This window comes from Panthera onca, chromosome B1 (assembly GCF_046562875.1).
Source record: "Panthera onca isolate mPanOnc1 chromosome B1, mPanOnc1 haplotype 2, whole genome shotgun sequence".
Taxonomy (NCBI): domain Eukaryota; kingdom Metazoa; phylum Chordata; class Mammalia; order Carnivora; family Felidae; genus Panthera; species Panthera onca.
In genome coordinates, this window is record NC_138342.1 from 165,822,325 (window position 1) to 165,849,772 (window position 27,448).

Sequence of the window (27,448 nt, forward strand, 5' to 3'; positions counted from 1 at the left end):
GTCGTGTAAGGTTGATGATCAGTTAGCTAGTGAGTGAGCCTAACTGACTGCTAAGCATTCCCAGTTAACTGTGCTTTACTGTTTCATGGTTAAAGCCCATTCTCATACAGTAATAAAAACTGTTTCTTTATGCAAAGTGATCAAGAAAGAAAGAAAATAGCATGGTGGTAGAAGTCAAGTCAAAGTGCAAAGGTCTTAGAAACTTTTTGATCTTGGTTAGAAGAAAAAACATCTTGGGTATAAAGCATACTGTTCTACAAAGGCAGTAACAATATTCACAAACAGAATGTTCTAGAAGGTTACCCTTTTGAATGTTAAGGAGTCTAATGAATTGTTCTTCCCTGAATGAATGTTGCTTTAAGATCTGATGCCTTTGCCTTCCCTGTTTTTCACCCTCTTTGCTTCCCTTCTTCCCCATAAGGCCAAGTCCCAACACTTCCTCTGAGAAGCCTGGGCTGCAAATGGGCAGAGGGCATCACATCATCTTTGTATTTGCTTCACACTTTGTGTATGAAAAATGTAACATGGAGGTTAACACCATAGACTCCTGAGCCAGAACATCTGGGTGCAATCCCAGCCCTGCCACTTATAGACTGTGTGATCTTGAGACAGTTACTTCTCTGTGTCTCAGTGTCTTCATCTGCAAAATGGTAATAAAAATAGCAACTACTCATAGGAATGTTGTAAGCCTTAAAGTAGTTAGTAGGGTTCTTAGGACAGTGTCTGACACATACCAAATGCTGTTTTATCATTCTCCTATAAAACTTCCCATACTTTATTGTAGTTAACTGTTTATATGCAGAGCAGGATTGAAAAAGAAAAAAAGAGGACTACCAAAACTCAGTTGTGCAGATAAAGTGTAGTTTCTTTAATTTGTTTATAGATTTTCTGAACTTCCTCATGACTGAGAACTGCCACCTCTGCTCCTCTTGCTCTGGGAGATAAAACAACCAAATTTACTCCAGCTTTGTAAACTGAGTTTGATCCAGTAATTTAAATAGCCCATTGATAATGCTATCTTTGAAATAATTGCTTAGACTCTTTTTTGCGGCTCTCCAAACCTCATCTGACTCCTCTGGGTTGGCCTCTGAGTTTCTGGAGGGAGGGAGGATGTCCTGCCTCTGACGGGGGAGTGTACAAGGCTCTCCAATACACGCAGTGCTTTCTGGTCCTGTCTTATCCCAGCTGAGAGGCTGTGCTGGCCTTCTACTGGGGCCTGCTGCTAATAAACTCACACTCATCTATTTCTCAGCTCCGAAAGACCTACTAGCCTCTTTTGCTGACTTAGCTCCACCAGCTGTGGCCTCCTCCAAGTCCCTGTTGTGTGTTTCACCCTGTTCCAGGTAGTCTACCCCTAGCTCTCTTGCTGTTAGCTGCCTCTCAACTTAGTATCCCCACCACATGAGATGTGTGAGGAGCTCAGGAGTGCAAACTAGACCCTTTCTCTGCCTGAACATGCTGCTCTGCTCTATGATTCATTCAGGGGCAACTAGCCCCCAGAATTTCCAAATTCTCTCAAACATACAACTGCCTCTTTTTTTAAATGTTTATTATTATTATTGAGAGAGAGAGAGGAAAAGACAGAGTGCAAGCAGGAGAGGGGCAGAGAGAGAGGGAGACACAGAATCCAAAGTGCTCTGACATGTTAGCACAGGGCCTGATGCAGGGCTCAAATCCACGAACAGTGAGATTATGACCCGAACCAAAGTCAGATGTTTAACCAACTGAACCGCACAGGCGCCCAGCAACTGCCTCTTTTGACCATCATATTCCCACTTTACCTGGGTGTAGAATGGAGGCTTTCCTCCATTTCTTGCAGATTGTCTGTCCCCTGTTGCCCTTACATGAAACTCTGGTCTTGACAGCTGGCCTGGAACTTAATATAGCTTTCTTCCCTTCATATCCTATCTGAATAGTGCCTGCCTTTCAAGCCTATTTTGTAAGTGAAAAATCCAATTCAAAAATTAGATTCATTAGAATCTAAATGCTAATGCTTTCTTTTCCCTTTGGCATTCGTGCTTAAACATTTTTAATCCCCTCAAGGCTGACAAAGAAAGGTTAAATACAGTAAATTACCACCCAACACACACACACACACACACACACACACACACACACAACTGGAAACATCAGCCCCATTATCTGAGTTTGTCTCATAGCCCCTGAGCTCTGCAGAGACTGACTGTCCCATTCACTGAGCTGGGTCTGTCTCAATTTGAATACAGGCACTACCACTTACCTTGGGACTTTAAGCAAGTTACGTGGTCTATCTGTGTCTATTTTTTCATTTGTAAAATGCAGATAAGAATATGATTTTGTGGGATTCTTTTGAGGGTTAAATAAATACATGAAAAATGTTCAGAGCAGTGCCTGGCATGCAATAACTGCTCAAAAAGTGAGAATCATTATTGCTATTAGCTCAGCACTTCTCCAGAGTAGTATGCTCAATAAATGTTCATTGAAAGATCATACAATGAGGTATAGATCAGGAGTTCTGATTATCAGCATAGAAATATAAGTTTAATAGCCTTATATCCTTATATTACATATCTTTTGCAATCATGTGTCTCTAATCCTTACTCATAAGCAAAACCCCAATTAGTCTTTATTTCACCTAATACCATGCATTTAAATATTTGATACTTATTCCCAAAGCTACTTTTAAAAATTGGTCTTAGAGGGATGCTGGAAGACAGTGGCATAGGAGGATGCTGGGCTCACCTCCTCCTGCTGATCACTTAGATTCCACCCACATCACCCTAAATAATCCAGAAAACCACTGGAAGACTAACAGAACAGACTCTCCAGAGCCAAGCATAGACAAGAGGCCCACGGAAGAGGGTAGGAAGGGCAGAGAGGCGGTGTGTGCTACTCTGACTGGCAAGAGGGAGCCGGGGCGGTAGAGGGGCAGCCTGCTGGGCAAGGCAGAGCCCCCGAAGTCTGGCTTGCAAAAAGTGGAGGGGCCAGACTGCACGAGTTCTGACAGCCAGGGGGACTTAACATCTGGAATGTTAAAAGTCAATGGCTCTGATCTCAGAGAATGAGGAGGGTGAGAGGACGCCAGGAGGGAGAGTGGTTGAGTCACAAAAAGACAGAGCTTGGCAGGGGAACAAAGGCGCTGGCAAGTACCATTTCCCTTTCCCATCCCCCAGCCGAAATTCCAAAGGGAACCAGTTCCTGCCACCGAACTTGACTGCACCGCCCAAATGCCCAAAACTGTGCTTATGTGGATCCATCCCTCCCATGGGCCTGCCTGCCTCCTGGTGCTGCAGAGTCCCTCCCTCAGGGGGCCACTGAGGACTGGGCTAGCTAAGCCTGCCCATCCTGCCCCTGTGCACCTTGTGGATCCACCTGATCTAATACACCCTTGGCCAGATCCCATGGAAGCAGCACCACAAGCCTGGAAATGTGCAAGCAGCCCGGACAGGGACAACACCACTCCACAGTGAGTCCTGCCCCTGGGAGAGGGGAAGATAAGGTACACACCAGTCTGACTGTGGCCCAAGCAGTGGGCTGAAGGCAGACATCGGGTCTGACTGCAGCCCCACCCACCAGCACAAGTTTCTCCAGACAGCACAAGGGAAGTGCCCTGCAGTTTGGAGCTACTTCAGGGACTACCCAAAATAATGAAATGGCAAAATTCTCCTCAAAAGAAATTACACGAAGTAATGACAACTAACAAATTGATCAAAACTGATTTAAGCAATATAACAGAACAAGAATTTAGAATAATAGTCATAAAATTAATCGCTGGGCTTGAAAAAAGCATAGAGGAAAGTAAAGAACCTATTGCTACAGAGATCAAGGGACTAAGAAATAGTCATGAGGAACTAAAAAATGCTATAAACGAGGTGCAAAATAAAATGGAGGTGGCCATAGCACGGACTGAAGAGGCAGAGGACAGAATAGGTAAATTCAAAGATTAAATTATGGAAAAAGAGGAAGCTGAGAAAAAGATAAAAAAAATCCAGGAGTATGAGGGGAGAATTACAGAACTAAGTAATGTAATCAAACAGAAAAATATCCACATCGTAGGTATTCCAGAAGAAGAAGAAGAGAGAGAAAGGGGCTGAAGGTGTACTTGAACAAATCATAGTTGAGAACTTCCCTGATCTGGGGAAGGATAAAGGAATTGAAATCCAAGAGGCATAGAGAACTCCCTTTGGACATAACTTGAATGGATCTTCTGCATGACATATCATAGTGAACTGGCAAAATACAAGGATAAAGAGAAAATTCTGAAAGCAGCTAGGGATAAACAGGCTCTAACTTACAAAGGTAGACACATAAGAGTAGTGGCAGACCTATGTACTGATACTTGGCAGGCCAGAAAGGAATGGCAGGAAATCTTCAATGTGATGAACAGGAAAAATATGCAGCCAAGAATCCTTTATCCAGCAAGTCTGTCATTCAGAATAGAAGGAGAGATAAAGGTTTACCCAAACAAACAAAAACTGAAGGAATTCATCACCACTAAATCAGCCCTACAAGAGATCCTAAGGGGGTTTCTGTGAGTGAAATGTTGTAAGGACCACAAAGTACCAGAGACATCACTACAAGCATGAAACCTACAAATAACACAATGACTCTAAACCCATATCTTTCAATAATAACACTGAATGTAAATGGACTAAATGCTCCAACCAAAAGACATAGAGTATCAGAATGGATAAAAAAACAAGATCCATCTATTTGCTGCCTACAAGAGACTCATTTTAGACCTGAGGACACCTTCAGATTGAAAGTGAGGAGATGGAGAACTATCTATCATGCTACTGGAAGTCAAAAGAAAGCTAAAGTAGCCATACTTACATCAGACAGACTAGATTAAATTGAAGGCTATAACAAGAGATGAAGAAGGGCATTATATAAAATTACAGAGTCTATCCATCAGGAAGACCTAACAATTATAAATGTCTATGCACAAAATTCGGATGGACCCAAATATATAAAACAATCACAAACATAAGCAACCTTATGGATAAAATGTGGTAATTACAGGGGAATTAATACTCTACTTACAACAATGGATAGATCATCTAGACAGAGAATCAGTAAAGAAACAATGATATGATATATTGGATCAGATGGACTTGACAGATATATTTAGAACTCTGCATCCCAAAGCAACAGAATATACTTTCTTCTCGAGTGCACATGGAACATTCTCCAAGATAGATCACATACTGGGTCACAAAACAGCCCCAATAAGTATACAAGAATTGAGATCATACTGTGCACACTTTCAGATCACAATGCTATGAAACTTGAAATCAACCACAGGAAAAAGTCTGGAAAACCTCCAAACGCATGGAGGTTAAAGAACATCTTACTAAAGACTGAATGGGTCAACCAGGCAATTAGAGAATAAATCAAAAAATATATGGAAACAAATGAAAATGAAAATACAACAATCCAAATGCTTTGGGATGCAGCATAGGCAGTCCTGAGAGGAAAATACACTGAAATCCAGGCCTATCTCAAGAAACAAGAAAAATCCCAAATACAAAATCTAACAGCACACCTAAAGGAAATAGAAGCAGAACAGCAAAGACACCCCAAACCCAGCAAAAGAAGAGAAATAATAAAGATCAGAGCAGAAATAAACAATATAGAATACAAAAAAACCTGTAGAGCAGATCAATGAAACCAAGAGTTGGTTTTTTGAAAAAATAAACAAAATTGATAAACCTCTAGCCAGGCTTCTCAAAAAGAAAAGAGAGAGGACCCAAATAGATAAAATCATGAGTGAAAACGGAACTATTACAACCAATCCCTCAGAAATACAACCAATTATCAGGGAATATAATGAAAAATTATATGCCAAGAAACTGGACAACCTGGAAGAAATGGACAAATTCCTGAACTCCCACACACTTCCAAAACTCAAACGAGAAGAAATAGAAATTTGAACAGACTCATAACCAGTGAAGAAATTGAATCAGTTATCAAAAATCTCCCAACAAATAAGAGTCCAGAACCAGATGGCTTCCCTGGGGAATTCTACCAGACATTTAAAGCAGAGATCATACCTATCCTTCTCAAGCTGTTCCAAAAAATAGAAAGGGAAGGAAAACGTCCAGACTCATTCTATGAAGCCAGAATTACTTTGATTCCCAAACCAGACAGAGACCCAGCAAAAAAAAGACAACTACAGGCCAATATCCCTGATGAATATGGATGCAAAAATTCTCAATGAGATACTAGCAAATCGAATTCAACAGCATATAAAAAGAATTATTCACCATGATCAAGTGGGATTCATTCCTGGGCTTCAGGCCTGGTTCAATATTCACAAGCCAATCAATGTGATACATCACATTAATAAAAGAAAAGAACCATATCATCCTGTCAATGGAGGCAGAAAAAGCATTTGACAAAATTCAGCATCCTTTCTTAATAAAAACCCTTGAGAAAGTCTGGATAGAAGGAACACATTTAAACATTATAAAAGCCATTTATGAAAAACCCACAGCTAATATCATCCTCAATGGGGAAAAACTGAGAGCTTTCCCCTGAGATCAGGAACATGACAGGGATGTCCACTCTTACCACTGTTGTTTAACAGAGTGTTGGAAGTTCTAATATCAGCAATCAGACAACCAAAGGAAATAAAAGGCATCAAAATTGGCAAAGATGAAGTCAAGCTTTCACTTTTTGCAGATGACATGACATTATACATGGAAAACCCAATAGACTCCACCAAAAGTCTGCTGGAACTGATACATGAATTCAGCAAAGTCGCATGATACAAAATCAATTTTTCAGAAATCAGTTGCATTCTTATACACTAATAATGAAGCAACAGAAAGACAAATAAAGAAACTGATCCCATTCACAATTGCACCAAGAAATCATAAAATACCTAAGAATAAACCTAACCAGAGATATAAAAGATCTGTATGCTGAAAAGTATAGAAAACTTATGAAGGAAATTGAAGAAGATACAAAGAAATGGAAAAACATTCCGTGCTCATGGATTGGAAGAATAAATATTGTTAAAATGTCAATACTACCCAAAGCTATCTACACATTCAATGCAATCCCAATCAAAATTGCACCAGCATTCTTCTCGAAGCTAGAACAAGCAATTCTAAAATTTGTATGGAACCACAAAAGATCCCAACTAGCCAAAGTAATATTGAAGAAGACCAAAGTGGGAGGCATCACAATCCCAGACTTTAGCCTCTACTACAAAGCTGTAATCATCAAGACAGTATGGTATTGGCACAAAAACAGACACATAGACCAATGGAATAGGATAGAGACTCCAGAAGTGGACCCACAAAAGTATGGCCAATTAATCTTTGACAAAGCAGGAAAAAGTATCCAATGGAAAAAAGACAATCTCTTTAACAAATGGTGCCGGGAGAAATGGACAGCAACATGCAGAAGAATGAAACTAGACCACTTTCCTACACCATTCACAAAAATAAACTCAAAATGGATGAAGGACCTGAATGTGAGATAGGAAACCCTGAAAACCCTAGAGGAGAAAGCAGGAAAAAATCTCTCTGACCTCAGCCACAGCAATTTCTTACTCGACACATCTCCAAAGGCAAGCACAAATGAACTACTGGACCATATCAAGATAAAAATCTTCTGCACTGCAAAGGAAAAAAATCAACAAAACCCTAAGGCAACCGACAGAATGGGAAAAGATATTTGCAAGTGACATCTTGGACAAAAGGCTAGTATCTAAAATCTATAAAGAACTCACCAAACTCCACACCCGAAAAACAAATAATACAGTGAAGAAATGGGCAGAAGACATGAATAGACACTTCTCTAAAGAAGACATTCAGATGTCTAACTGGCACATGAACAGATGCTCAACGTCACTCCTCATCAGGGAAATTCAAATCAAACCACACTGAGATATCACCTCCCGCCAGTCAGGGTGGCTAAAATGAACAAATCAGGAGACTAGATGCTGGCAAAGATGTGGAGAAACAGGAACCCTCTTGCACTGTTGGTGGGAGTGCAAACTGTTGCAGCCACTCTGGAAAACAGTGTGGAGGTTCCTCAAAAAATTAAAAATAGAACTACCCTATGACCCAGTAATAGCAGTGCTAGGAATTTACCCAAGGGATACAGGAGTGCTGATGCATAGGGGCAATTGTACCCCAATGTTTATAGCAGCACTTTCAACAATAGCCAAATTATGGAAAGAGCCTAAATGTCCCTCAACTGATGAATGGATAAAGAAGTTGTGGTTTATATATACAATGGAATACTACTTGGCAATGAGAAAGAATGAAATATGGCCATTTGTAGCAACATGGATGGATCTGGAGGGTATTATGCTAAGTAAAATAAGTCATACAGAGAAAGACAGATACCATATGTTTTCATTCATATGTGGATCCTGAGAAACTTAACAGAAGTCCATGGGGGAGGGGAAGGATTAAAAAAAAGTTACAGAGAGGGAAGGAGGCAAACCATAAGAGACTCTTAAAAACTGAGAATAAACTGAGGATTGATGGGGGGTGGGAGGGAGGGGAAAGTGGGTGATGGGCATTGAGGGCACCTGTTGGGATGAGCCCTGGGTGTTGTATGGAAACCAGTTTGACAATAAATTCATATTAAAAAGAAAGAAACTTGAATTACAGTTGTTAGGTGCAAGAGATCAATTAATTCTGTTGTTCTACCAATTCATTAGAAAGATGTGTCTAAGTTTTTCCTTATGGAAATGAAGTAGTTCATATTGTAGTCTGTCAAGTTTTTCTTTATGTGTTTTGTAATTTAGTTCTTAGAAACATACATAATTAGAAATATTATTTCTCTCTCATGAATTGAAACTTTTATCATTATGTAAAGATTCTCCCTAGGTCTAGTAAATATCTCAATTATGGAATATTAAAAAAAATAAATAAAATAATAAGAATTGGTCTTAGAGAAAGTAAAGATGCAAACATAATAACAGCACAGGGAAGTGAAAGGGCGGTGCTCTGAGAATCAAAAAGACAGGCATCCCACTTACAGCTCTGGTTCATCCAGGCCAATGACCTTGGTAAGCACTGTCACCATTCCAGCCCACCTCTTGTTGCTGCACTAGATGTCTGAGTTTCTTCTAGTAAACAATGCTCTTCCTTATTTCTCTGAAGAAACAGCACATAGCATTATGAACTAGATTTGCAGCTCTGAATTTGCTTCCATAGTCCTTTAGTTTGGTTCAGGATTCCATCGAAGTCCTCTTGCAAACTGAAAACAACCCCTTGGATGATGGGAATCCTGGTTTAAAATGGACCTTGTACAACCAGGAAAATTAAAAGGGTCTAGATACATATGCTTTGTATCCTTACTTTATTGATTTAAAGACATTGATGAATTTAAATGTAAATTATTTATGAATTAAACAATAACAGCAAAATTTAAACACTCTTTGAGAAAGAACTTCTGAAGAAAAAATTTAAGTTAAAAAACTTAATTTATTTTACTCTTTTTATCCATCATCAAGATATTTCTAGTCATACTTCTCAAATTTTCTTCAAAGTGTTTAATATGACCTGAGTTTTTATGTTTTAAAAATTTTTTAATGTTTATTTTTGAGAGAGAGAAACATTGAGTGTGAGTGGGGGAGGGGCAGAGAGAGAGGAAGACACAGAATCCAAAGCAGGCTCCAGGTTCCGAGCTGTCAGCACAGAGCCTGAAGTGGGGCTTGAACTCACAAGATGTGAGATCACAACCTGAGCCGAAGTCGGACACTCAAACAACAGAGCTACCCAGGTACCCCGACCTGAGTTTTTAAAAGAATCTTGGCATGGGGCACCTCGGCGGCTTAGTCGGTTGAGCATCCGACTTCAGCTCAGGTCATGATCTCAAGGTTTGTGAGTTTGAGCACAGGGTCAGGCTCTGTGCTGACAGCTCGGGGCCTGGAGACTGCTTTGGATTCTGTGTCTCCCTCTCTGCTCTTCCCCTGCTCAAACTCTGTCTCTCTCTCAAAAATAAAGATTAAAAAAATTAAAAAAAAAAAGAATCTTGGCATGATTTTTATCATTTAAAAAATATTTTACAATTATAAATGCTGATAAAAAATCTTTTATATTATATACATAAGAATTTGTTTATGTTTAATTTGCATATTCTTTGAAGGGACTTAAGAAAAATAATATTTTGGAGAAAAGTTAAAGAATTGTTTTTAGTTCCACCTCAATTATCTTAAACTTCTGTTAATTAATTTATACATATATATGTAGTCTAATGACTGTTCACTTGTTTATTTACCTGTCTGCCATTTAAGAGTATATTAACAAAATATTTAAATACCCTACACATATACCAACACAGTCATGGTTAAATAAACCACCCAGATGAGAATAAACACAGTGATATATTCACATCAACTATGCTGATAAGACGGATATTAGCATTTATGAATTATTTTCACCTTATTTTTCTGGAGTACTAGTTCTTCACTCAAACTAGTAATTTCTCATTTTCCACTATTTACTTCTAGCTCTCCAAATTCATCCTTTTGTTATTTTCTGTTTACTTTTTATTTTTATATTCTACTGTTAATTCTTTCCCCAGACTTCAGCTGCTATTAAATTTCTTTTCTGGGATGGTTTAAAATCATTTTATTTTTCTTCATGGTTCTCTTTCTTCTCTATAATCTCGTGGCATTCTTTCCAGCATGCCATACTTTTTACAGAATTACATTGATTGCAGTTGGTCCTAAGCTTTATATTTCTGAGCTTTACACATAGCAAGATTGTGTTTGAAAGCAATCAATACCGTTAACTGCCCCCAAACTCAATCCTACCCTTGAATCTGCCAATAAAGCTATATGGGAATATAGGGATTAGGCAATAGTTTGTACTGAACAGTCTCTGCTGAGATATGACTGGTTCTCTTCCTAATGGAAAATCATGCCAACTTTCCCTTTTCATGGGGTAATACTTTTTCTTACTGTGTGATCTATTATCACTTTCAATCAACAAGGGAGATCCCATTGATCTGAGATGAAAAGGTACATAGCATGGTAAAGTTCTACCAGCATTAACACCCCCTCCATATGTATAAGTACAAAGAAAAATTCTGAATCAAATTATAGAAAGAGGAATAAAATTAGCTCCAATGGACTTTTAATAAAACATATTGGGAGAAAAAAAATAAAATTCTAGAGGATTCATTTGTCAATCTGTGAGTCTAAAAGTTTCATTAAAAAAAAGTAGAATCAAAGAATGTGTCAGCTGGAAAAGGCCTAGGGATCATCTAGGGGCCCACTCATTTTAAAGATGAGTAAATGAGGAAATGGGACTAGCCCAAGCCTCTGGAGGAATTACTGGTAGAGCCAGGAGTAGAACCAAGCTCACTTCAGTGCTCCCACTGGAATTTGTTGAGGGATGCCAGAATCAGTCACCTGCAATCCATTGCTGTAATAGAGTGTACTGAAACCTTCTGGAGACCTGGTGATTATCCCAAAATTGACTGAAAAAAATTGAAAAAATTATTCACAAAAATATATCTAATTCAAAGTTAAAATTCAAACTATGAAAAATGTCTATATAATTTCACCACAGTTTTTAGTCTTTTTAGTGTATTGGTGGTCTGTTTTTGTATGTTATAGTAAAGATACATTGAAGTTTCCCTTATAAATATATTTTTTAAGTTGGAGTTTGTGAGCAGGGATAGTTTGACAGAAACATTTGGGAGGAAATTCCACATTTCCAAAGCATGCCTTCAGTATAGGAAAAGAACAAATGTGTTGATTTTTCTTTCACGTGTGTTGTTTTGCTTAGGTCTTAGTCATAGCACAATATATGGAAAATTTTATTTTAGCAAAGGGAAAGAAATGGAACAATCATCTAAAGGAACAAGACATTTGGGCAAGAACCCAAGCACCTGGATGTCTAAAATATATAGTCTTGTTTGGAATAGACATTCTCTTCCTGTGTCTCTGACTTTCATAATCACAGATTGAAGTATACAGAAATCTAACTGCTTATATGTTTCTAGAACTAAACCTAAAGTCTATCAAAAGGCCCCATTCTTCTTGGAGATAAAAAAAGTCAAGGATATTTTCAAACGACTTATCCCATAAAGGGTTAGGCTTTAAGTTAGCACTTTTGTACTTTTTTGATAAATACCCAGTAGTGTGCTCACCGGTTCATAGAGTAATTATATTTTTACCTTTTTGAGGAAACTCCATACTGTTTTCCAGAGTGGCTGCACCAGTTTGCATTCCCACTAACAGTGCATGAGGGTTCCCCTTTCTCCACCTCCATGCCAACACCTGTTATTTCTCATGTTATTGATTTTAGCCATTTTGACAAGTGTGAAGTGATATCTCATTGTGGTTTTGGTTTTTATTTCCCTGATGATGGAGTGATGTTGAGCATCTTTTCATGTGTCTGTTGGCCATCTGGATGTCTTCGTTGGAAATATGTCTATTCATGTCTTCTGCCCACTTTTAATTGGATTATTCATTTTGGGGGGGTGTTGAGTTTTATAAGTTCTTTATATATTTTGGATACTAACCCTTTATGAGATATGTCCTTTGCAATTATCTTCTCCCCAGTCCACAGGTTGCCTTTTGCTTTTGTTTATTGCTTCCTTTGCTATGCAGAAGATTTTATTTTGATGTAGTCCCAATAATTTATTTTTGCTTTTGTTTCCCTTGCCTCAGGAGACCTATCTAGAAAAAAGTTGCTCTGGCTGATGGCAGAGAAATTAGTGCTTATGCTTTCTTTTATGGTTTCAGATGTCACATTTAGGTCTTTAATCCATTTTGAATTTATTTTTTGTGTGTGATGAAAGCAAATGGTGCAGTTTCATTCTTTTGCTGTCCAGTTTTTCCTACAACATTTGTTGAAGAGACAGTTTTTTTTCTCCCCATTGGATATTCTTTCCTGCTTTGTTGAAGATTAATTGACCATATAGTGGATTTATTTCTCAACATACTATTCTGTTCCATCGATAAATGTGTCACTGGATTTTTGTACCAGTACCATACTTTCTTGATCACTATAGCTTTGTAGTATAACTTGAAGTCTGGAATTGTGATGCTGTTTTAAGATGGAATGTTCTGAATATATATGTTAAGTTCATCTCGTCCAGTGTGTCATTCAAAACCTATTTATTTTCTGCTTAGATGATCTGTCCATTGATGTAAGTTGGATGTTAAGGTCCCCTATGATTATTGTATTATTATCAGTTAGTTCCTTTAGGCTTGTTATTAATTGTTTTATACATTTGAATGCTTTCATGTTAGAAGCATGAATATTTACAATTTTTAGATCTTGTTGGATCGTCCCTTTTATTATGATATAGTGCTCTTATTCATCTCTGCTTACCATCTTTGTGTTAAAGTCTACCCTGTGCACTATAAGTATTGCTACTCTGGTTTGCTTTTGACATCAATTTGCATGATAAATATTTCTCCATCCCCTCACTTTCAATTTGCAGTGTCTTTAAATCTGAAATGATTCTCTTGTAGGCAGCATAGGGAGGGATCTCATTTTTTTAATCCATTCTGACGCCCTATGTCTTTTGATTGGAGCATTTACTCCATTTATATTCAAAGTAATTATTGATAGATTTGTATTTATTGCCATTTTATTACTCGTTTTGTCATTGTTTCTGGAGATTTTCTCTGATCTTCTTGTCTTTGTCACTTTTGGTCTGTCCTTTCCACTCAAAGAGTCCCCATTAATATTTCTTGCAGGGCTGGTTTAGTGGTAATGAACTCTTTTAGATTTTATTTGTTTAGGAAATTTTTTATCTCCCCTTCTATTCTGAATGATAGCTTTGCTGAATACACTGTTCTTGGCTGCAGACTTTTATCATTTAGCACATTGAATATATCATGCCCCTCCTTTCTGGCTTGCCAAGTTTCTGTGGAGAAGTTTCCAGGTAACCTTGTGGGTTTTCCTTGTAAGTTAAGAATTTCTTTTGTTTTGCTGCTTTTAGTATTTCTTCTTTGTCACTATATTTTACAAATATAATTACAATATGTCTTGGTATTGGCCTGCTATAGTTAATTTTGATGGGAATTCTCTGTGCCTCTTAGAGATGGAAGTCTGTTTCCTTCCCTAGATTAGGAAAGTTTTCAGCTATTATTTCCTCAAATAAATTTTCTGCCCCCTTTTCTCTCTCTTCTTCTGGGACTCCTATCATATGAATGTTATTATGTTTGATGGAGTCACATGAGTCTATTCTCATGTTGCATAATTTTTCTTTCTCTCTTTAGTTCAGCTCCATTCTTTTCCATTATTTTATCTTCTCTATCACTAATTCATCTCCCTGCTTCTTCCAGCCTGTTGTTCATTCCATCAAGCATGTTTCTAATCTTGTTTATTGCACTCTTCATCTCTGATTGATACTTTAACTTTTTTATCCCTGTTGTAAGGGTCTCACTGATGTCTCAAGCCCAATGAGTATCCTCACAATAGTTGCTTTAAATTCTCCACCAGACATATTACTTATATCTATTTCAATTAGATCTCTGGCCATGACCTTTTCTTGTTCTTTCATTTGGGCTAAATACTTCCATTCACATTTTGTCTAAGTCTCTATCTTCTTCTCTGTGTTAGAAAAGCCAGTTTGTCTCCTGCTTCTGAAGGATGGCTTTATGAAGTGATTCATATAGTGTTCAGGCCCTGGCACTTCCAGGAGTGTCTCTGATGTATGCTGTGTGTGCTCTGCTATTGCGTTTTTGTTGTTCTATCCTTGATGCCAGTTGTCTGCAGAGGCTGTCCTTGCCTGCTATGGGAAGTGTTTGGTCCCTGGCCTGAATGTGGTGAGTTTTGACTAGGTGTGCCCTGGTCTGCTTGTTAAATGAGACCTGATACTACTTCCACTAGAACTGAAACCCCATAGAACTCTCTGGTCAGGAGACGTGATATGGAAAGGGGTTTCTCCTGATCTTCTCTGAAAGGGGCCTGCTGCACTGGGATGGAGGCGTGCTTGGCTGAGAAGAGCAGCCCCACCAAAGTGCAGAACTGTGGCACTTGGAATAAGCAAGATAGGCAGCCAATGTCAGCACTTCACTGATTTTTGTAGATGGGTCTGTGTTTATGCTGATGGTGGGGGAAGAAAATGGCACCAGCCAGCTCCTTTGTCCCCAGAGAGGTGTCTCCGTGAACACTGACTCTCAGGGACATGCTTCAAGAGCAAATAATCTCTCCACTGTGTGTTTCAGGTGCTCTTCAAATTGCAACCAAGGTTGTTTGTCTGCCATCTCACCAGGAACAGGGCAGTGCCCTCTGGTCTATATCCCAACCAATCCCACTGATCTTTAAAATTCCAGGCTTTATAAGCCCCACTGATTGCAAGAACTCATATAATTTAGCCCCTCTCATTTTCCAAGCCAACAGCTTCAGAGAAATGTCCTCTTTGTGCCTTCCCCTCAGTGCTCCTCTCTCTCTTGCCCTTCTCCATGACCGTGGCGCTCTCCCCTCTGCAGAAACTGTGATCCATTTTTCTCCTAAACTACATTTCCACACCTCCTACCTTCTCAATGTGGACTCTTTTCTCCTTTTAGTTGTGGAGTTTGTTCTGACAATTTCTGGGTTATTTAGGATGATTTGATAGTTATGTGTTTGTAGGATGAACCTAAGCTGGGGTCTTTCTATTCTGCCACCACCTTCTTTTACTTCAACAGACTCTTACCTATAGAGAACAAAGTGATGGGTACCAGAGGGGAGGTGGGTGGGGGCATGGGTGAAATAGGTGATTATGGGGATTATGGCGATTAAGGAATGCACATGTTGTGATGAGAACAGGATGATGTAGAAAAGTGTTGAATCACTATATTATACATCTGAAACTAATATAACACTGTATGTTAATTGTACTGGAATTAAAATTTAAAAAATAAAATGGCAATAGGATTTTTAAAAAATCTAGTGAGTTCCAAGTAAACCTATTGCTGCATGGGTTCTTCAGTCGTGTTAGGATTTTCCCTGACTCTTTTTTCCTACTTTGAGGGATGATGTAAATTTCAGAGGCTTGTGTAGTATCATATTCAGAACAGAAGTATCATTTGAGGAAAGTACAAGAGCTCTAGTTGTTGTCTGTCCTACAGTGGCACCTAGTGAGAAGAACAATTTGCCTAGTCATTGGGTGTGGACCTCTGCATACTGTTGCTTGCTGGGGTGAATTCATCCCTATCTCAGTGTAGGCTATAGGAACCACACCCTTATCTCAACCAAGAGACACTCTTCATATGTCCTCAAATAAGACTACTGGCTTTTCTTTAAATACATGTCCCCATTTCTCTGTCTTTGTCCACACTATCCCCTCTATTTGTAAAGGTCTTCCCCACTCAATATTCTTGTCTCAGAACATTATCCAGTCTTAAAAAGGCCACAGTGGGCCCTTATGCCTGTATGACTGCATTCTTACCATGTGGGGTCACAACTGCCCTCTTTGATTCAGGCTCATGTAAACTGTCCAGAACCTATAGGCACTTTTGACTTGGGCCCTAAACTATTAACTTTTATATTCAGTTTTTAAATTTAACTCACCACAGACAAGGTGAAAAAAAAATCTGACTAGAGTTGTTACAAATAAATGTAAGAACAGAATGAAGAATCGAGAGACCTGCTCCCATGTCCCAGGGCTACCACGTAACAGGCTGTGTGACTGAATGAGTTCCTCAGCTTCTCTGTGCCTCTGGTCCTCACCAGTACAATAATGGGGAATGGGATTAAGGTAGGAGAGGTCTCTTCCAACACTAAAATCCGTGGAGACAGCTTTCTGAGAGTGCCACCTCTCCTCTGAACTCTTGCCTCAAGTGGGGTCGTGATCTCCATGCAACTTGATCCATGTACTCACCTTGATGCACTTCTGTGCTCAGGGAAAAGTAATCTCTTCACCTCTGGAAGCACTCTGGTGTGAGTACCTTATATAACTGAATGAGAGAGAGAGAGAGAGAGAAGAAATAAAGAAAAGGAAAGAGAAAATAATTAACCAACCAAAAAATTTAAGAAGACAATATTTGTAAATAACTAGAAATCTACAGTATATTAGGGTTGGTTCTATGAAATTACATCAGCATTTTAAATTACCTTCACCTTAGTCTTCATTGTATTTTACTGTTATACTTATCTAAGCTGAAAACTGACTACATTATGTTAAATTGTATATATATTTTGCTTTCAATCAATATACAGTTGGGTTTTCATCTCCTAAAATGAAGGTTCTATGATCTCTCTGAGTCAGAAATAATATTTTTTGCTCTAAACCTCTTATGTTTTATATTTTTCATATCACTCACCACCTATTTTGTATTTGATTTATTTTTGTCCTTTTGTATTTTACCTTCTAGACTATAAAGTGGTTGACAATAGAAGAGACCAAGTTTTGTCTATTAAAGAATAGCCACAGAATCAAATGCATGGTACTACTCAAAATATGTTTTCTGAATGAATAAAATGATAATTGCATTATTCAGCTTTCACTATGATAAGTTGCGTAAAAAAAAATCAGTGGAATGCAAACATTTATTTCTTCCTTGAAGATCATGGACAGTCAGGTAGCTCTGCTTTGGGCTGATAGTCACTTCAGTTCTGCTTCACATGTCTTTTGTCTGAGACTCAAGCTGAAGGAGACACTTCTATCTGGAATGCTCACTTCTAGTTGGATAGCTATAAGAAGGTTGGCAGAAAATCCCAAAGCTTCCTCAAGCATCCATTTGGAATTAACAGGAGTCACTATTTCCCTCACTACTTAGCCAAAGCAAGTCACCCAGACAAACCTAACTTCACTGGGAAATATATTTCCCTTAGGAGTGAGGTAGGAAAGATTCAGAATTAAGGGAATACTTACTAACAAATAATATAATCCACCACAAAGACATTGGAGAATACAGGATGGAAAATAAGCAGCTCCACAAGAAAGCTTCAGGGCTATAGCAACAGTGCAACCAACCTAAGTAAGTGCCCTAAAAAACCTCTTTCACATTAATTTTCCATCCTTATATCCTTTCCATCCTTTCCATCCTTATATACCTTCTAATTAGTTAGGACGTTGATATATATATATATATATATATATATATATATATATATATAATCTGTAGCCTGCATGAAAAATATATATAGATGAAGTAAAACTCAAATCAGCTATGGAATAAAATGCAGGTTCCCCCCCCCACCAAAAGACTAAGAATGAACAGTTCCTTTCCATTTTAGACCCTGGCTTAGGGAAAAAATGGATAGAGCAGCCTCCATGGAATTAAGTTAATTTAAAAATTTTTGGAGGGGGCACCTGGATGGCTCAGTCAGTTGAGCATCTGACTCTTGATGTAGGCTTAGGTCATGATCTCATTGAGCCTTGCATCGATCCCATCCACACTCAGTGTGGAGACCGCTTATAATTATCTCTCTCTCTGCTCCTCTCCCCCATTCAAGGTCTCTCTCTCTCTAAAATAAAAATTTTTTAAAGTAAAAAAAAATTTTTTGATATATTTTTGAGATATAATTTTGCATATCACAAATGTCACCAATTTAGAGTATTCAATTCAATGGTTTAATATATTGAAAGAATTGTGCAACCATCATCACAATCTAAATTTAGAAAATTTTTCTCCTCAACATAACTGGTACTCATTAGCATTCTCTGCTTAGTACCCATCCCCTAGCCATAGGCAACCACTAATCTACTTTCTGTGCAATTAGATTTTCCCTCTCTGAACATTTCATAGAAATGGATTCATATAGTATGTTGTCATTTATGACTGCTTTCTTTCACCTAGCATAAGTTTTTAAGGTTTGTGCATGCTGTATCAGTACTTCATAATTTTTTACAGCTGAATAGTTTTCCATTGTGTGGATATACCACATTTAGCTTATCCATTCGTCAGCTGATGGACATTGAAGTTCTTTTCATTTTTTGACAATTATAAACATTGTGTATAGGCTTTTGTTTTCATTTTTCTTGGATATATATGAAGAAGTGGAGTTGCTGGGTCATATGGTAATTCTATCAACCTTTTAAAGAACTGACAAACTGTTTTCTAAAGCAGCAGCACTATTTTATACTTTAATCAGCAATGTATAGGGTTCCCAATTTCTCCACATCTTCACCAACATTTTTTATATCTGTCTTCTTGATTCTAATATCCTAGTGATAGCTCACTGTGGTTTTGATGTGCATTTTCTAAATGGCCAATGCTGTTGAACACCTTTTCATGTGTTTATTGGGCATTCATATACCTTTGTTTAAGAAATACCAACTGGGGGCACCTGGGTGGCTCAGTTCGTTGAGCATCCGACTTTGGTTCGGGTCATGATCTCATGGCTTTGTGGGTTTGGGCCCCGCATAGGGCTCTGTGCTGATAGCTTAGAGCTTGAGGCCTACTCCAGAATCTGTGTTTCCCTCTCCCTGCCCCTTCCCCAGCTCACACTCTGTCTTTCTGTCTCTCAAAAATAAATAAAATATTTTTTAAAAAAAGAAATATCAATTGAAAGACATTGCTCATTTTTAATTGGGTATTTGTTTCTTTATTATGGAATTCTAAGAGTTCTTTATATATTCTGGTTATCAGTCCCTCATCCAGTGAGCAATTTGCAAATGTTTTCTCCTGTTCTATGGTTTGTTTGTTTTTTTTTTTCATTTTCGTGATGGTTTCATAGAATGAAGTCCTTTTGTCTTAGCTTTTAAGCTTTCCTTCTTTCATGCCGATGTATCTGTACTGCTTTAATTGTGATGAGATGCTAGACTGGGTGCTGAAGGCTATGACTTCACATGGCTTTGTCCCCATACCTTGACTTCTCTGTTCATTTTGTCAGCATAAAGGATGTTAAATTAGTACTGGCTGAGATTACCTCCTTAAACAGAAACATAAATCACACTTCCTCTGTTTGCATACCATCTACACTTGAATGAGCCTTGAACAGCTGGATGAGCCACAATTCAACTGTGACTTGACTAGAAGCTCCTAGGGCAATGTCTACCCTCACTTAGAGTTATTTCAACTTTAACTGAAGGTCAAGGTTATCAATGCCTTTCAGTTTAAAGAAGAAACATCACTGCTAGTTCTCCTCTGAGTGATATCACTAGAGAATTTGTTTTTGTTATATTAAGAACTATTTAACTCTTCACATTTAGTCCCAAATAATCTAATCTGGAAAGGCTCAGTTTACTTTTCACAGACTTTAAATCAAGTATCTCCTTTGGAGTGGTGCAGAGGTACCAGAGAAAGCTTCATTATTTCCAGTTAATGTTCCATGACCATGCCTGTGTATTTTCCATCCTCTGATCTAAAACCTAAAGATATGAAATGACCTAATGGAAAATGCTAAACCCATAAATTTCCAAGCATGAATGTGACTTTGTAAACCTGAAATCCCTCGAGAGACCTTTGTTTCCAATATGCAAGAAGGTTGTGGCATGCAAAGCCTGCTTTTAGTTGCAGGCAGTCTTTCAATTAGCAAATTGTAAGCTTGTGGGAGCTATTATAGGTCAAATGTTCTTAAATTTATTAATAAAACTGACTGGAAGCTCAGAACATTTAGGAGCCATTTACGGAACTTTCAGAGCTGTTGGATCTGCTGTGGACAAAGTTAGAGATACTAGTTTTGCCACCATTATTTCCCAATTTCCTCTTTTAATACATTGAAACTTACTTAAAAACATGAAGTTGTGTGCAAATGGCCAACCTCTGTGGGACGGTGACAATGCATATTGTCTCAGGTAGAATTTCCCAAAAGAGGTCCTGAGACAGAGATGACTCCCAGGGGGATTATTGGGTGAGCTCTCAGAAACCACTCCTGTAAGAGAATGAGGGACATGGGCTCACACTGTATTCTCAGCATCTGGGGTGTGCTGAAACTTAACACTAGTTATAGGACGGAGGCCAAAAAGTGAGGTGGGGGCAGGTCTGATGGGGACACATACCTTGTGGGTAAAGGTTTCTACACTGTCTTCAAGAGGGGAATGCTGCTCTTAATAGGGAAGGGTGGCCCACTTCTGCAGAAGTTTGGGGAGTTAGGAGTTTCAAGATTGAAGGGCAAGCTAAAATCAACTCAGATGTCCTTGGCCGGAAGTTTCACCTTTTTTTGGAGGTCTGCTGTTCTCACAATTAGTCCTGAGCCTGGTAGTCACCTTTCTCTGTTTTCTCTGTCTAGCATTTGAGAGCCTTTTTGTATGCTTCAAGGAGGTCCTCTTGTGTCCGCATTTGGCTCTCATTTGTCTGTAAATTGCTCTCAGGTTTTCACTATCTTTTCTAGAATATCAACCTATCTTTGTAATAGCTACTGAATTACATTGTTACTATTTTCTCCAAACTTTTGACACATCTAGTACTTTATACCAGCTACCGGCATTTCCTTCCCCTGGTATAACCATTTCAATTTGCTACTGGTGAAAGTTTTAACAACCACAGTAAGTATTAGTTTCCTATGGCTGCCATAATAAAGTGAATGGCTTAGACAGAAATTTATTCTCTCATGGTTTTGGAGGCTGAAAGTCTGAAATCAAGGTATCAGTAGAACCATGCTTCTCCTGAAGACTCTAGGGGAGAAGTCTTCCTCCTCTTCCTATTTCTAGAGGTTCCTGACATCTCTTAAGTTGTGGCTACATGACTTCATGCTCGGCCTCCATCTTCACGTGCCTTCTTCCCTATTTGTCTCTCTCTGCATATTTCCCCTTTTTTCATAAGGATGACAATCATTGGACTTAAAGCAATCCTGAATCTAAGATGATTTTATCCGGAGATTCTTAACTAATTAACATTTTCAAAGACTATTTCCTTTTTTAAAAAAGTTTTTTAATTTTTCAAGTTTTTATTTAAATACTAGTTAGTTAATATACAGTGTAATATTAGTTGCAGGACTAGAAGTTAGTGATACATCATTTACATGTAACACCCAGTGCTCACCACAACAAATGCCCTCCTTAATACCCATCACTTATTAAACCCATCCCCCCTGCCCATCTCCCAGAAATCCTCAGTGTGTTCCCTATAGTTATGTGTCTCTTTTATGATTTGCCTCCCTCTATTTTTTCTTTTCTTTCCCCTATGTTCATTTGTTTTGTTTCTTAAACTCCACATATGAATGAAATCATATCGTATTTGTCTTTCTCTGACTTATTTTACTTAGCATAATACAATCTAGCTCCATCCACATCATTGCAAATAGCAAGATTTCATTTTTTTTGATAGATAATATTCCATTGTATCCTCTTTATCCATTCATTAGTTGATGAACATTTGGGCTCTTTCCATAATTTGGCTGTTGTTGATTATGTTGCTATGAACATCGGGGTGCATGTGCCCCTTTGAATCAGTACTTTTTTATCCTTTGGGTAAAAGCCGAGTAGTACAATTGCTGGGTTATAGGACAGTTCTATTTTTAACTTTTTGAGGAACCTCCATACTGTTCTCCAGAGTGGCTGCACAAGTTTTCATTCCCACCAATAGTACAGGAGGGTTTCCCTTCCTCCACATCCTCACTGACACCTATTGTTTCTTGTGTTGTTAATTTTAGCCATTCTGACTGGAGTGAGGTGATATCTCATTGTAGTTTTGATTTGTATTTCCCTGATGATGAGCGATGTTGAGCATCTTTTCATGTGTCTGTTAGCCATCTGTATGTTTTCTTTGGAAAAATGTCTATTCATGTCTTCTTCCCATTTTTAAATTGGATTTTTGTTTTTTGGGTGTTGAGTTTAATAAGTTCTTTATAGATTTTGGATATCAGCCTTTTATCAGATATGTCATTTGCAAATATTTTCTCCCACTCCACAGCCTGTCGTTTAGTTTTGTGGATTGTTTCCTCTGCTGGGCAGAAGACTTTTATTTTGATGATGTCCCAATAGTTTATTTTTGCTTTTATTTCCCTTGCCTCAGGAGACATATCTAGTAAGAGGTTGCTATGGCTGATGTCAAAGAGGTGGCTGCCTGTGTTCTCCTCTAGTATTTTGATGGTTTCCTGTCACACATTTAAGTATTTAATCCATTTTGAATTTATTTTTGTGTATGGTATAATAAAGTCAAAGACCCTATTTCCAGATAAGGTCATCTTCTGCGGTTCTGGATGGACATGAATATGGATGGTGGGGGAGAACACTATTCAATCCACTGTAGATAGCCAGTTTTACCAGAGACTACTTGTGCTCAGTTTATCACTGATTAGAAGCTCCTCATTGCTAACCAGATGGCAAGCAATCCAGTTCCAAAACCCCAGATTACCTTTGTCATCCCACTCCTGATACCAACCTCACAAGTTTTATTCTCCAGGAAACAGACCCTGAAACAGAATTTAGCCCACAGAATATTAATTAGGGAATGCTCTTGGTACCTGTGGAAGGGAAGGAGAGGTCAAGCTGCAACAGCCTTAACCAATCCCACAGGAAGCTTTGGAGCTAACCTAAAATCCCCTGTCATAGTCATCCTGGGTTGGGCCAAAACTGTTAGATGGTTATGTACCAACTTCTATTAGTCACTGGATATGCATTACTCTGGGAAAGGCTTGACCTTGAATGAGGTGGCTCTTTGTAGCTGAAGTAATCTCTGGAGAGGCTGGCAACCAAAGACTGTCTGCTGACATACTCCCAGCAGTGGGCAAGAAGTCCTTCCTTCAAGGAGATTTGGGTGGTATGTCATTGTGTCGACCACAATACCTGAGAGGTGAGGATAATAGGGTGAAAATGGAATTACAGTTCAGTGAACACCCAGGCATATCCAGTTCTGAATCTCATGACATAGGACCCATTCTGGGCCCCACTATTTAATGAGTACAGCCTACCAGACCTTAGGAGTAGTTCAAAAGCTGAGCCAGGTTTAACACACAGCAAGAAAATCTCTGTGGAGTTAGAAAATGCAGTGGCTATCACTCTATGACTTGGGATATAGTTGTATAATTATGTTAGAGAACAAATAAACTGATATTCAGGAAAAGTTAATTGACTTTCCCAAAGTCATCTAGTTATGGAGGTGAATATGAACTTTAACATTTTTAGTCATTTTAAAAATTATTAAATATCCAAACACACATACAACTGTGGAAAATAATTTAATGAACACCCAGGAGTGCACAACCCAACTTTAAGAAGTCCTAACATTTGGTTGTATTTGCTTCATATACTTAAAAAAAAAATCTTGGGGTGTCTGCCTGGGTGGCTCAGTTGGTTGAGTGTCTGACCTTGATTTCAGCTCAGGTCATGATCCCAGGGTCATGGGACTGAGCCCCACATCAAGCTCCTTGCTTAAGCAGGGAGCCTGCTTAAGATTCTCTCTATCTCTCTGTCTCTCTCTGTCTGTCCCTCTCCCTATCCCTCTCCCTGGCTTGCACTAGCACTCTCACTCTTTCTCAAAAAAAAAAAACAAAAACAAAAAAACTTAACAGTTAAAGAAAGCTTTTACATTTATTACTCTGACCCTAATTCTCCCTCTCCTTTTACAGAAAGAACTAGTATGAATTTAGTGTTTATCATTCAGATGACTTTTTTGTCTTACACTATCTATGAATGTGTCCATAAATAATTAATAATATTATAAAGCATGTCTCAAGCTTTATGTAAGTGAATCATACCAAATTTATCATTCTGCAACTCACTTTGTTCATTCAAAATTATGTTTTTGAGATTTATTATGAGATTTAGCCATGTTGATACATGTAACTCTATTAATTTAAACTATTTTATAATATACTATTCAATGAAAATGCTATATATATATATGTATATATATATGTATGTATATTCTTTTATTATTGGACATTTGGATTGTTTCCAATTTTCACTTTTATGAACAATGCTGCAATGAAATTCTTGTTCGTGTCTCTTAGAGCACATGTGAACGAACTGGTGAGTATATATTTAGAAATGGAGTATTGGCTTTTGGGACATGTACATCAGGGCTGGGACCAGGGTGAGGCAAGCAAAGTACATGGAGCACAGTTTTCAGGAGGACTTCATTCTCAGGTGCTAACCTGCACTCACATGATCCTGAGAGTGCATGCCTACTTCAGTGTCGTGCCCTGGGCACCTGACTTGACTCATCCTGGTAGACCCCAAGAGCAAACATTGTGAGCTTTCATAAATATCACCAAGTTGCTCCTCCATATGTTTGAACCAATTTACTTTCTCATTGGCAACTTGTGAGAGTCCCATTTATATCACATTCTTGTTAAATTTGATGTCAGACTTTAAAATTTTTTGCTACTCTGATGGATGTGATCCAGTTTGTTAGTTTAATTTACATTTTGTTTATTACTAGTAAATTTGAGCACATCTCCTAAGTTTATTAACCCTTCAGATTCCTTTTTTTATGGCTTGCCTTTCGTATTGTCTGCCTGTTTTTCTATTGTATTACTTATATTTTTCTTACTGGTTTATAAGTGTTCTTATGTTCTGGATCCTAATTCTTTACATTCTATGGGTTGCAGATATTTTCTCCTAGTCTGTCCTTAGTCTTTTATTGTGTCTTTTGTCATATAAAAGTTTTACATTTTATTATACTCAAAAGTATTTATTGTTACATCTGTTGATTGTATTTTTCTCTTCCCCACCCCTGAACCTGGTGTTATAAAAGGTATCTTTATAAATTTTACTCTGAAATCAACAGTTTTACTTTTTACATTTGTTTTTAGTACACTTGAAATGTATTTTTGTGTATGATATAAAGTTTCTACATGAATAACCAATTTTCATAAAGATAATCACTAAAATGTTTGAAAAATATTCCTAATTTTTGACTCAGAAATTATATGATTAAGATTTATCCCAGGGGCACCTGGGTGGCTCAGTCATTTAAGCATCCGACTTCGGCTCAGGTCATGATCTCGTGGTTCATGAGTTAGAGCCCCACTGTGCTGACAGAGCCTGGAATCTGCTTCATATTCTATGTTTCCCTCTCTCGCTGCACCTCCCTCATACTCTGTCTCTGTCTCTCTCAAAAATAAATAAAACATTTTTAAAAATGTAAAAGATTTATCCCAAAGAAAGGAAAAGAGGTGTATGCAGAGTTACTAGGATGAAGATCACATCATTGCTTATTATATGGAAGAATTGCAGATAATCCAAATATTTAACAGTGGAAGAATGGGTAAAATGAATTTGATTATTGTTATATAATGCTATATAGTTATAAAAATAACACTTTTGAAGAAAATTAAATGACATGGCAATAAACTAATGATAGAGTCTCATGTGGAAAAGGCCAGTTAAAGCCGTGTATATGTAGGGAATGAATAAATCATGGGGAAGGAAGGTACAGCATAGGGAATACAGTTAATGGTATTGTAATAACGTTGTATGGTGACAAGTGGTAGCTACACTTGTGGTGAGGGTGAGCACAGAATAAAGTATAGACTTGTGAAATCACTATTTTGTACACCTGAAAATAATGTAGCATTGTATGTCAACTAGACCTCAATTAAAAAAACCCAGTGTACATGATTTAATCTTATTTTGAAAAGAAAAAATATATATACACACAAGATAAGCTGAAAAGTTATTTATTGAACTATTAACAGTTGTTGTCTCTGGGTCATGAAATTATGGGTGGGTGATTTTATTTTATTTACTTCTCTTTTCACAACTATATTTTCTATGTATTATATATTTTACTTTTATATTTATATATTTTTTATATTTATATATTTTACTTAATATATTTTACTTTTTAATAAAAAATTGGAAGTTATTTAAAAATAATCAAGGATTAAGGTTAACAGAGTACTCTTATCTGATTAATGAGGAACAAGTAGACTTTGTTATCTGTAATGTGGTTACAGTGATTGAAAGCCCAGAATCTTAATGACAGGACTGAAGTCAAGCATCCTGCCCACAGTCCTCCATACTTATATGACCACATGTCCTGATTTGGGGTTCAGAAAGCATAATTACATTACACCTACATTATGGGTGCAGAGGTTGTTGAAACCATATAGACTTTCAAGGCAATATCATAACCATTTTTAATCAGGATTTATTTTTATACAAGTAGAAGTCAAAATTGCGGTTCAACAACTAAAATTTCATGAGATAAGTGTAGGCATTCTGGCAGTTATGAAAGACGCCATCTTCTTTGAGAAGAGACAGGAAGTTTCTTACCACAGAAGGATGTCATATATGATTTGAAGACAGCTGCTCTTGAAATTGTGCAGTAAGTAGAAAGTCCAAAATTTCTCCCAACCCCCAGCAAGACACATATGCAGGATGTTTTGTGCAAAAGAAAAAAAAAGAAAGAAAATAAAAGAAAAAGAAAGAAAAAATCCTGAAAAGTTAAAGCTAGAACTATAATTTTTTATATTTTGAAAATTTTAAAAGTCATTAAAAGTAGTAAGATTAATTTAATAGATACATTGTACCCAGGAGTGTGCTAGTCAAGGTTAACAACTGACTCTCCAGAGGAATAAAAAACTTCTGCTTTGTACCATTTGCTGATTTCTGTGATGTAAATACTTCCCCCGTGGCCAATTCAAGCCATCGTGGTGACATCCTTGAAAAGGGAGTTGGGGAGAGATGCACAAAATTCACTCTTCCTGTGTGA

General features: G+C 37.8%; 1 protein-coding gene across 15 annotated transcripts in view; it reads left to right on the plus strand.

The window, feature by feature from the left end:
* The window catches only part of PSD3 (pleckstrin and Sec7 domain containing 3), an 812,606-nt gene that overhangs the window by 53,574 nt on the left and 731,584 nt on the right, over window positions 1-27,448 (plus strand). The gene's annotated exons all lie outside the window — the stretch shown is intronic.